This window comes from Maylandia zebra, linkage group LG5 (genome assembly GCF_041146795.1).
Source record: "Maylandia zebra isolate NMK-2024a linkage group LG5, Mzebra_GT3a, whole genome shotgun sequence".
In the NCBI taxonomy this organism is placed as follows: domain Eukaryota; kingdom Metazoa; phylum Chordata; class Actinopteri; order Cichliformes; family Cichlidae; genus Maylandia; species Maylandia zebra.
In genome coordinates, this window is record NC_135171.1 from 19,934,106 (window position 1) to 19,946,504 (window position 12,399).

A 12,399-nucleotide genomic window follows, 5' to 3' on the forward strand; every position below is an offset into this window, starting at 1 on the left:
GCAACACTGGCCCCTATTGTATTTGATCAAGTGGTGAATAAGCGCTCAGTGTTGGCACATTTGATGTATTACACAACAGCGTTTTCTGTTTATTGATTATGCAAAGTGTGACAATGTTTCAAGCGTTTACAAAACATAGTTTATCTGATATTAAACACATAAACGTTGGAAGTTGGAATTTCTGAGTCCTTGGCTGGAATTTTTAACTGAAACGCCCCTTCAAGTCAGAAATCCAACGCAAAAAGTCGAAGCGGCCCCGTCAACCTCGGCTAAACAATCCAAGATGGTGGCAGCACATGTGAACAGCATCGCGGTGCATTTCTAGTGATGCATGGATGGCTATACTTTGCTTAGCAGCAAAGCAAATCCTGTTTTCCTCGCTTTTACGACTACTGGAACGCGCTCCGCTCCGACATCGAGGCCAACGAAATGCTCTGGTCTGTCGGGCTGAGAAAAAGGTCACTCAAACTTAAAACGGCCGTTTCTTCACTTCAATTTTTTTTTGTTTTGGTTTCATTAAGTTCAAAAGATGGTCTCACTCTACCCAACCATTTAGTCATTCTTTTTTTCAAAGCATCAAGTGTAGTTCAATCCAGGGCGATGTGCGTCAGCTGGAAAATAGGCAGGTATTCAATGGTAAAGTGCTACAGGCTTATTCTTGTGTAGTTCTTTTGTGGATCTGAGCTTTGCTTATCTGCATCTGTCCCCCTCTCTCTTTCTGTAATCTACTCGCCATTGTCACTGTAAGATCAAGCAAACAGTATTCTATGTATTCAGCTTCTTTTGGCGTGCAGACTAAAAATGTGCTTACAGGCTAGAGAGGAATTTCTAATGGAAACAAATGCAGAGAAAGGTTTTGTTGAAAGTGAACCATAGATACAGATGTATCTATGGAGACGGTAAGGAAATAAAGAGCCCAAACTCTGCTGAGTGTGAGCGGACACAAAGGTTGAAAAGTCCCCCGAAAAACAGCCAAATGCAAGGAAAAACATGACTTCAGCGGGGACAATTAGCTGTAAACCATAAACCACAAACTAATCTGGCTTAGTGAGTGCAGTCAGTCAGACATGAGCTATGCTGGACGGGGCGAGTAGAAAATGCATACACTGACACACAAACACCATTACAGAGGAGAAAAAACAGGCACCATCACCCATAAACAGCGTAATTAGATTTTCCAACAAATGACCGTACTATATTTTATGTCAAACTGACATATAAAAATGTCTTTTGAGGAGTACAAATACTGCTTTGCCATAAACCATCAGTGTCTGACAGCCATCTTATAATCTGGCTGTGGGGAACACATATTTTCAATTTATGCACGCAATTATGTCGTTCGCTTCGTCGACACTGTACACTCGAATGTAAATATTAGGTATCAAGATACTATTTCATAGCTATTTTTCAAGTATTGTTACTGATAAATATCCTTCCGAATCTTTGCAACACATCCATCTTATTACAGCAGGGGTGTCAAACATAAGGCCCAAGGGCCAGAATCTGCTCGCCAAAGACTCAAATCCGGTTGGCTGCACACTCGCATTGCATAGGATTAACAACCAAGTTGTGGTGAAATTTAGAAAAGACGTTTGGCTTCAAAGTAAAAGTTGTGCTTTACTGCTGAAATCAACAAGTTCTGGAGTGCAAGATTTTCTAAATGGGGAAACATAGTGTGCGATTGCAATCCTCAGATAGCGCTCATAGGTGCGGCTAGTTTTATGGGTGATTTACAAAAGTTGCGCTGTTTTCTAAACACAGGTGCAATTAGCAACAAATTGCAGGTTGCAAATGTTACTAAATCTGATTGCAATCTAGATTTAATCATTCACCTCCCTATATTTATGCCTTGAGAAAGGAACTCCCAGAAATACATATGCAACAGGTCAAACGGTCACGGTTTCTCATTTCCATCACACTCTTTACAGGTTCATGGTGATGACTATGGCAAACTGTTAGCAAACAAAACAAAGAGGAGGAATAGCAAGGTGGTTTTAAGTGCAACAACTTATGCCTCGGCAACTAATTTCACCAATGAGTTGCAGGTTGTTTTTCCCTGCCCACCAGTGGTTGCAAGGTGGTTGCCAACTGATCTCTAGGCCCATGTGAATCGAATTGAATCAAAATAAATCTCAGCAGACAAAACACTGATCCTGTGATGCTACTATGCGAACTTGCCAAAAAATGTGAATTGACTGTAATTCTTAGCTTCACTTTGGTGAACACATTTAAAAGACGAGACGTGGCATGACTTGGAATAACAGGGAGGCAATTCTGTGTTAGCGGCGCTAATTGGGATGATGCTAGTGATAGTAATGTTTCGTAAATGGCACAATGTTGTCATTATGTGAAGGTACCCTGTGGGCTACTGAGGCTCTCCATGTTGGCGCTGGGGTCAGCTCCTGTTGCTTGAGGCTCATCGGCTCAGTCGTGGGTCAGACCTTGCTGAGGCGTTCAGTAGGCAGCTTTTCACTTAGTATTAAAGTCAAATGTGAAACACACAAACACACACATACACATCCTCAGTCTGTTTCTCGCTGTTCCACCACAGAGAGGATTAGAAGAGCGTTTAAAGCCATAGCCTGTGCTGAAGAGCAGCCCTGGGCCATGATTAAAAACACTGAGATGCTCTTTAGGCACAGTGAGACACATTGAGCCTTGTTTGGGGGGAAAAGTGCAGCGAAAGCAACAATGAATGTTACAAGTTACGTCCAAATCTCTGAAGCCAATTGGGAAGGTTAGAGCGAACCACAGCCAGTGCACTCTCACTAAAATCTCTCTAAATAACTCTGTGGACAATATGTAATTCTGAGGAACAAGAAAACATTTGTGTCCTCCACTCTCAAAAGCAAGTAGCAAGCTCTCGCTTCTTTGTTCTGGAAGTTCCAAGTTTCCATTTATATGTAGTAACCAAGAGAGCAACCCATATAAAATGAAACTCAGCTGACATGGATAAGAAAAAAAAAAGATGGAAGCTGTGTAAGGGAGACGAAATAAAGGAGAAAGAAGTCAGTGAGACAGAGGGAATAAAGGAGAGAAAGAGAGAGGAGCCAGACATCCTTCTCAGCCTGAGGGGCTGTCAGTCTTGTACAGAACAATGATGAGATTGCAATGCAGTTAAACGCGTTTTATCTAACACACCCAAACACATGCACAGGCAAGCAAACAAATATCGTCTCTAGCAGCTTTTAAAACAATTAAACAAACAAGGCCTAACCAACTGCAGATGGATCATAAATATTAAACCTCAAATGCTGAAGAGAGCCAACCTGGAGTTAGCGGCGCTCAATAGCCGGCACTCTACAGAGATCTGCCAAGAGAGAAAATGAACAACTGATGAAAAGAAAGGTGAAGAGAAGAGAAGCCATATTCAGTGAGTCTCTCAACCGTTCTCCACCTTGTGATCGCTCTAATATAATATGCATCATTTTACACCCAGTTGTTTATGTCCTATTTGTAGACTCCTGCACTTTTCCTCCGGACATGCTGATGAACATTCCTCCCGACATTAAGGAAAATGAATCTGGAATAGATTTGTCGAGAGTTTGCTAGAGGAGCTCATGGTGAGGCCTCGCATTGCACGGTGCGAGCACTCCCCTAAGTGTAGTGTTAGGAGACAGATGCAGGAAAGCTCAGCTCAGCTGGGAAGAGGCACTCAGCATGCAAATAACATCTTAATCACGATCATCAATCAAGCAATGCATCTGTATTTATATAGCACATGTCGCACAAAGGATGCAATTTGGAATGATTCAGAGTGCACAAAAAGAGCTTGTGTTTCAATATGTGGCCATCACTAAGCTTATTCACACATACATGCACACTTTCTCTCTCTCACACACACAGATAATGCAAAGCAGGAGTGGTGATCAGACGCACACCAGACTGTCTTGTGATATCCGGAGTAACTGATTTCAGTGTTTCCATCCAACTAATATAATTGTGGGGATGGGAACCTGTTTATATAACCTTCAGCAGGGGATGAGTGGCTGTGTGTGTGTACACACTCAGGTAGTCTAGACCTCCTCGGCCATTTGTGATGTTGATGGAATGATCCGTCAACTCTGACAGTCAGGCTGTCGGCTGTAGGGGCCTGCAGGGTGTAGAAGCCACTTCTTCTGTTGCTGGAAGTGCGTCTGATAGTTAGGAAGCTTGTGTAATACCCCCATATCTGATGTATGCAGCACGTAATGCGCTGTATGGGAACTGTGCCATCCTTGAAAATTCTGGGGGAATTTCAACATCCATTTCAGCTGATTTCCTTTCCAAGATCGTGATTTCAACAACCGTGAATCAGAGTTTGGGAAGTCAGGAATTAACCGCAGAGCTGTACACTCATCCGAGAGCAAAAGAAATGAGGACGGACGCACACGGACACAAAGATTTACAGAAGTATTCATCATCTGAAACGGAGAGCACGCGCAAGTGCCGATCAGCTTTCATTCGCTTCCCGAGCTGTTTCTGTTGTTCTTTCTCCTTCTCTCAAAAGCTCTGTTCTCAATTAAAGCTGTCCTCGGGAAACTCAATCTCCCCACTCATGCTGCCCCAGAAACACACACACACTGAGAAAAAGAGGGAGAGAGACAAGAGAAACACGAACACATCTCACTCATGCTCTGACATGTCCTCTGTCTGTCTTCTTTCTCTTGCAAACCGCCAACTTGAATTAACTTATAAGGAAAGTAAGACTGAAAAGCAAACTTACCAGACCGGGGAGAGGGGGGTCAGAGAAGGAAACACCACACAGAAGAGTGGTTTGTAAGTCAGTGGAGAAATGAGCCGAGGTGTAGTTGTTGAGTTTGTCAGAAGTCGCTCTCGCAGCAACGTTTGAGCTCAGCCTGTTGCATTCCTCCTACCTCTCCTTTTCCCGTCTCTCTCGCTCTTTCTCTTTCACCAACATACACCCTCTCTCTCGCTCTCTCTCCTCCTGAAATCATTGTGTACTTTGATTCACAAACCCTGCCTCTGTCACGTGATCCAACACTTCAAATATACAGCACATTTTTTACCAGCCACAGAATGCCCGAAGGCAGGGAAAACAGGGTCTAAAAATCTTAGGTTTCAACTTGCTGAACCCCCACCACCCCCACCAACACCACCGCCACCTCTTACCCCCACCCCTCTCTTTCTTTGTCTCAAAGTCTGTGTCTCTCTCTTTACCTTCACTCCATCTACTGCATACTGTCAGTCAACACTCTTTTTGTTAGACTTCAACTGTGTGGCCGTTTGTTTTGAATTTCTAAATTTGTTCATCCTTTCCTCGTCATCCAAAGATAGACCTAAACCAACACACGTACGTGCGAGAGAGCGGCGCGTATGTGTACGTACAGCCGCCCTTGTGAAACAGTGACTAACTCACAGACATACACAAACACACACACGCCGCAGAGGGCTGCACACCTTTGGGGATATCGGTGTCAGTTTTTGGCATTTGCTCCATGTTTACAATGCCTTGACTTTGGGACTCCGGCCGGCCAATGTGGGAGTCCGGGGGCCTCGAGCCAATCGAGGGCTACTCAGTGGGTTATTGTGACTAAATGTTCCTGATGGGATAGAAATAAACCCTAGCATCCCTGTGACTCAGGGTGATGGGAACAATAGTTTAAAACCGTCAAATGCGATACTAGTAGTGCCAATTCTCAGATTTCCATTCAACATGTCCATTTAAAGTAAAAAGAATGTAACTGATTGCAATTGAGTAATAATACAGATAAACTGTGTACAAGTATGGAAATCAAACCTCAACGCACTAATGAAAATTGCAATTGTGCATTTAAAGTGGTGCAAATATGCAAAATTTGCAAAATTTACCAAGTGTCACGGGAACCCTGGCATACACATCAGTTTTCATTAAATCTCAAAAATGCAAATGCTGTGAGCTGTTTTCCATCTTGCCTAGCTTGAGAAATACAAAGGGCCATTCTCTTAGCAGTTACCACACCTTTAACTCAGTTGAAGTGGAGTCTTTTCCTCCTACAGGATTTTCCTAAGCAAATAAGCCCTGTCGTTTTCGGGTAAGGAAACGTTTAACAGAGATACATTTGATCCATGATGAGATCAAACCTGGCCAGACGGGCCTTGAGGGACAGAGCTAACTGCCTCTCCATGTCAGAGATAAAACTGTCTGCTACCGTCTGCCTGACTGGCCTCAGCGGTGAGCTGGCTCATTACAAGCCCGTCCACAACAGCAACAGCGAGCAGCGCGGCGCAGGTCGACTTCCAGCACAGGAGCTTTACCCTCAGGTTGACTGACCAATTTTAATCAGCCAAGTATTTAAGAAAATTGATTAAACACGAGTAATTCAGTGCCATGCTAAATATCTCTGAATAAGTGTACCTAAGTTTTTACACTTATTATCTATAATATCAGACTAACATAACTCTTTTTTTCATAAAAAATAAATAACTATAAAATTAAATAGTTCCTCCACACTCTGTCTCTGTAGGCGATTATATTTTCTAGTATAAAGGCCAACATGAGAATGACAAACAGTAAAGAACAGTACAATGAAAAGAAATCTAATCGCAGTCCATGTTACTTTAATTTAGTTAATAATCTAAATTTATTTGTAGTCAGACTCTCACTTTTGGTTTATGAAATATTAACATTAATGTAAAACGTGAGAGGAAAAAAGTTGACTTTTTGTTTGAGTACAGAGCAGGTTCAGTTTGGTCAATTACCTGATACCTGTGTGTGTGTCTGCACTGATCGGTTGCCATTAAATAGGTGTGGTTAGATGGAGATCGAGGGTGTCGGTTTTGATTTGTGTGTTTAATCTTTCATCTGCGTTTCCTCCTGGAAGCGTTTGGAAGTCTGGAAAAGACTTTGATGCTAAACAAGTTATATTTCAGTTCAGAATGAAGTGCTTCTATCGCCATGCAGAACTTTATGAACAGTGCGTGTGTCGGTGACTCCCCACCTAACCGGGGACGGCTAAAGAAACATGTTTTGGATTAGTCAGTACATCACGAGCTCTTTTCATACATGATATGAAAACAACAGACCTAAGCCACGGTGAAAAATGAACAACGGAATATGTAAAGAGATCTGTAAAGATATGTTTTGTGTGTTTAAACAGTAGAATGAATGAAATACCTGGAATGGATTTTCTGGGATTTAATGAACAAATAGAGGACGTTTTTTTCGCATGTTGCTGCCCACTCGGTCACACCAACACTTTTATTTTGAACTTAATGTAAAAAACAATAGAAGAGTGTCACACAGATTTTTATGGAACTATTATTATTTTGTTTTTTGGGCATTCATTGAACAAGAGGAGACAGGAAAGTGGAGAGGCAGCAAGGGAAACGGTCCAGGGTGGAATCAATGCATACAGGCTGCCTTCTCCACTAAGTGAGCTGCAGCACCGTATTTATTGAATTTGTGACTATAACGCCAAAAGGTAACAATCTACACGTTTAAAAATAGTCATTTACTGTATTAACTATTATACTTTGTGCCTTTTTTTAAAAAAAATTACTTGAGAAAGAAACAACCTGGAACGGTTAAAATCCAAACTCCAGGTTCACTCCTTTAACTATCAAGTTTCCCGAAACGCTTCCCAGCAACGGTGTCAGTGAGAAGAGGTGAAAGGTTAGTGCTGTTTGTGTTTCTGTGTCAGTGAAATGCACAAAGACGAGGTGAGTGTACAACATCTGAGTGTGGAAGGCACATTTGTGTATTTATGAATTTCAAGCACTTGCACAGAGCATCCTTTCTTGCACATGTATCCACGTGCTGATGCGTACTCACACCAGTGGAGACGGTTAAAGACACATTTTCATTTTCACTTTTGTTCCAGTGCGAGTGGCACTGTTAAAGCAGACTGACTGAGTAAGGGGATTAGAAATGTGAGAAGGGTTTCCTCTGAGGCCTGCAGGTAAAAGTTTTGGGGAAGTTCAGCCTGTGATAAAGAAGGCCTAAAGATGTAAAGCAGAGAAGAGAGAACAAAGAAATGGCCAAAACTGAAAAGGAAAAATGAGGGGAGCTTATAACTTTTTGCAGAGCTGGAAATGGGGCCCTTTTTGGCAGCGGGCAGTGGAGAAACCACAGAATGGTGCGACTCTGGAGTTGAGGGGTGGAAGAAGCAGGAGGGGGGGAGGCAAAGGACAAGGAAGCAGAGGAGAGCGGTGAAGGAGGGGGAAAGAAGAAAAGAAAGGGATAAGGAGGGAAAGGGGAGGGGGGGTTGCAGACGACAGGTTTTAATCAGCAACAGGCTGTTGGTAATGAGATCACTATCCCACTGTGCTCAGATTGATGTCATGTGAAGCACTGTGGCGCAGGGCGAAGCATGCAGAGGATGACAGGCACGCATGACAAGCTCACTCGCTTTCCCCGGGCACACAAACACACACGCACGTATGGAGAATGTCAGAAGACGGCGCAACGCTCGCACCAGCGCTGGCAAGTGCCCACAAACTAATAAACAAGGGCGCAACGGCTCACGCAGAAAATATGCACGCACAACACACAAAGAACCTTTAATACGCCACAACACCCTGCTGTTAATTTTCTTCAAGCGAGTAAAAGAGCTGACACAAATATAATCACACCCACACATACACTATAAACACATTTCGGATCCCAAGGCTCCTTTATGTCTTTTCTGTCTCTCAAACTGCTAAACATGCCTACACACAAAGAACATACTGTACCAGCGGTGAGGGTTGGCTAGACTAGCAGGCAAAAAAGAAAAAAAAGGAAAAAAAGGAAAGGAAAAAAAAAGAGGGAGCATAGGAGGAGAGAAAGCAAGGGCTGCTGGGGGAGAAAAGGTGAAAGGAGTGACATTCTGGGTAGCAGCTGTCAATTCGGCGGACACGAAGTTCAACAACAACGCGAGAAACGAAGGCGCTCTCTCTCGTTCGAACGGAGTCGAGACAGAAATATTCAAATAATATGGTCAAAATTTCATTTTGAACGAGCAAACGTGCATTTTTGATCTTGTTTGCAACAATCTGTGTTAGCGGATAAGCTAAGAGAGAAAAGAAGACGAGGGGGAAAAAAGCGGGGTGTACATGTGCATCCAATAGTTTTTCCTATATAAATGTTCCCCGAAAATTCAACCATGATGTCATCATGAACCTGTTGTGAACCCAACTCTGTCAACTACCATTACCGTCTCATTCCCTCTCCGTTCCCACTTTCCAGCACGGCCTCTCCATCTCCTTCCACTCTGTCCCCATCTTGTTCTTGGACTTCTTTATCTTTCACCATGCAATGTTGTCTGGCTGCATTTTTTCTTTTCTACTCATGCTGCATATGCTGCTACACCCTCCCCCCCTCCCCCCCCCAATCCACTTTTACTCCCTCTCTGAACCCAACCCCCAAATACACCAACACACACAGATACTGCTCACAGACATTTGGAGAGTCTCTGGTATAACAAGGACAGTTTTAATCAGAACAAGCTGGCATATTTTGGCCAAGACCTGCACTTATGGTAATTCAATCAGAAAGAAAGGAGAAGGAGGGAGAGAGAAAAAGTGAACAGGGGCACACAGAGGGTAGTGGAGTGTGAGACAGGGAAATAAGAAAAACAGAGGGAGGAAAAAGGAGACAGTGGGCGGATGGGAGGGTGAGGTAGGGATTGAGTGGTTTGAAGAAGTTTGAGCCACATGTGGAAGTGATTGTCTAATTACAGCAGATATGTATAAGTGTTACTGCCTGCAGGACAAATGCTGATTGGAGGGTGCAGCACCGTGAAAATGAGATGATTGGACGAGGAAGAAATTAAGATGGATAATTGGTGGAGGAGGGGGCAAGAGGAGGAGAACCACACTGGGAGAAGTGCTAGGGTGGCTCCTGCAATATTCTCTGTCCGAGTCTGAATAGAAATCAAATTTTTTTCTTCTAGTTCAGGTGGTGTCAACATAGCAGCTCCCTCAGGAGTGCTGAAGGCAAAAAGCTTCAGCCTGTAGATGGTACTAAAATGAGACAGTACACAGAAACTGAACATACACCTATGCACACCATCAGGCATAACATTAAAACCACTGACAGGCAGGTGATGTAAATAACACTAATCACTTGGTTACAATGTAACATTCTGCTGGGAAATCTTTGGTTATGGTATTTATGTAGGTGGGACATGTAACCCCATTTTAATCACAGTCAGTATAGACCATGGAAGTATGTTCTCAGATCACAGGAGCCTACCACAACAGGTACACACCCCCCCGCTACAGAGCTCTGGGATGGCTTGAGGTACATGACAGAGGCCGTGGTGCTAACCCAGCCTCCATACTCCACAGGTCCCAATTCAACCAACGTCTGTGGGACTGAAACCAGCCAAATCCATGGAGGCTCCACGCAGGACAGCAGAGGACTCTGCCAATATCTGAGACACCACAGGAGACCCCCAGAGGTCCTTGTGCCCTAAAGAGTAAGTATTTTGAAGACACTAGGAGGACCTACACAATATAAAACATGGTTTTAATGTGGCTGATGCACAATGCAAAACAATTTGTTTCAGGTGGAAAAGGCTTTATGGATTGCTTAGCTACAGCAAGACATTATACCGGAGGTAACTGGATTATGTTTTCCCCTGGTTTCAAGTGTTTTGCTAAGATTTTTTACCACAAAGACAAATTAAATTAAAATTAAATTGCAACAAGTTCAACGATACATCATGTGAAAAAGAAAGTGTTCACAGGACTCTGTGCTTCTGTCAAAAAATTACGTACACCCTTACTACTTCCATATGGATGACAAAGGTAAATAGCAACTAAGTGCTGATAATCAGATGGCTTGATTGATTAATTGATCCAGATCCATAGGAGGTTTGACCAAAATATATCTATAAAAAAATCTGGAAATCAGGTCTTTGTTAACACAATGCCACAATCTTCCTAGGAACAGACGTCCCAGCAAATTTACCCCAAGCTCTGATTGCACAGAGAATCATCAGAATTCCAAGGAGCCACATCTATGGTGTGTTTAGAAGAACTACCGAGGACCAGGACGTCTGCATCTAAACAAACGACAACTTCTAAAAGAACGGTCCTCGTCTACTCATATATGTGAGGAAATCTTTTTACCCTGCACAAAATCATATCAGTTTGCACACAAAAATCACCATCAGATTACGAAACATGCGCTCCGGCCTATTTTGTTCTAACCACCCAGCATATGTTAGTGAACCACAGTCATTCTGAACCTAGAGGCTTGTGCGGTCTGTATGCAATCTGCTACACCCCTATTTCTTTATATAAGTAAACATGCCTATCTTATAAGAGACAAGAGAAAGTCCAACTGAAGAAACCTAAACGATTCTGTCCAAAGAGGAACCCAAAACATACACACGGCTTCCTTAAATGTTTCCACCGGAGTGAAGAAAGTTTAGTAAACAAACAAGTAAACAATAACCCCCAAAAAACAACAAGCGAGACTCCAGCTGGAATAATGAAGTTTCGGAATATTGATTTCCCCTGAGATAGTCGCTGTGGCTCAGGTAAAACCCCCATAAATAAATAAAAAAAAGTTTGAATATCAAAGATTATATGAAAAACGACTACAAGAGAATGTAAGAAACAAGTGGAGGGCAAGGATCATGTGATCTGTCAGATGAGAAAACAAATAACACAAAATGTACACGGACCACCCCCCAAACATCCGGATTCTTCAGCATCCATGAGGTTAGGACTAAGAAATTAGGCCGGTATGTGATGACATCCAGCAATGATAAAAGTCATTTGTAATGAAATATAACATATTTTGAAATAAGGTAGATAAAGAATACTGAAATTCAACTATTTAGTAGTTAGTTTGCTTTGCATGCAATTTATTTATTTATTTTTTCATATAATTGTAATTCTGATCATTTTGTGGCTCATTGCATTCTGGAAAACTATAACTAATGATAAAAGGGCAATAATAACAACAACAATAATAATAATAATACTTGTTTTTATTATTATTATTATTATTATCAGTAGTAGTAGTAGTAGTGGTAGCAGTAGCAGCCAGCCAGGCCTTCAATATTTCAGGTAAACAAATTCAGGTATGAAAATATTGACAAACAACTGATTGGTGTGTGAAACGTTTGTACGCACCACTTTTTGAGCAGCATCAAACTTACAACACAATGGTTGAAAAACAGAATCAAGGTGTTGCAATGGCTCAGTCAAAGTCCAGACCTCAACCTGACTGAAATACTGTGTCGGGAGCTTAGGAGAGCTGTGCATAAACAAATGAACCCAGGCAACGCTGTGAAGAGGAGAGGGTCTCCTGATTAAGCCGTACAGATAACGATTACTTCAAGTTATTGCTGCTGACTGTGGTTCTACGAGCTACTGAATCATGGGGTGTACTCAGTTTTTCACAGGACTACACAGAGTCATGTGAAAAACTTTCTTTTTCACATGACTGCAAGTTTCTTGCACAGCCTGTGACAGTTCACT

At 42.4% G+C, this 12,399-nt stretch overlaps 1 protein-coding gene across 4 annotated transcripts in view; it reads right to left on the reverse strand.

Annotated features, from left to right (window-relative positions):
* Positions 1 to 12,399, reverse strand: part of LOC101468354 (retinoic acid receptor gamma-A) — a 53,967-nt gene that overhangs the window by 33,738 nt on the left and 7,830 nt on the right. For 2 of the 4 annotated variants that reach the window (XM_004544955.5, XM_012917564.5), the window contains exon 1: positions 4,706 to 4,958. The exons of 1 other annotated variant lie outside the window; for it this stretch is intronic. The gene's annotated coding sequence lies outside the window, so the exon portion shown is untranslated. Of the gene's footprint in view, positions 1 to 3,269; positions 3,289 to 4,705; positions 4,959 to 12,399 lie in introns of those variants that run through there. One more of the 4 variants, XM_076883970.1, reaches the window with a different exon arrangement.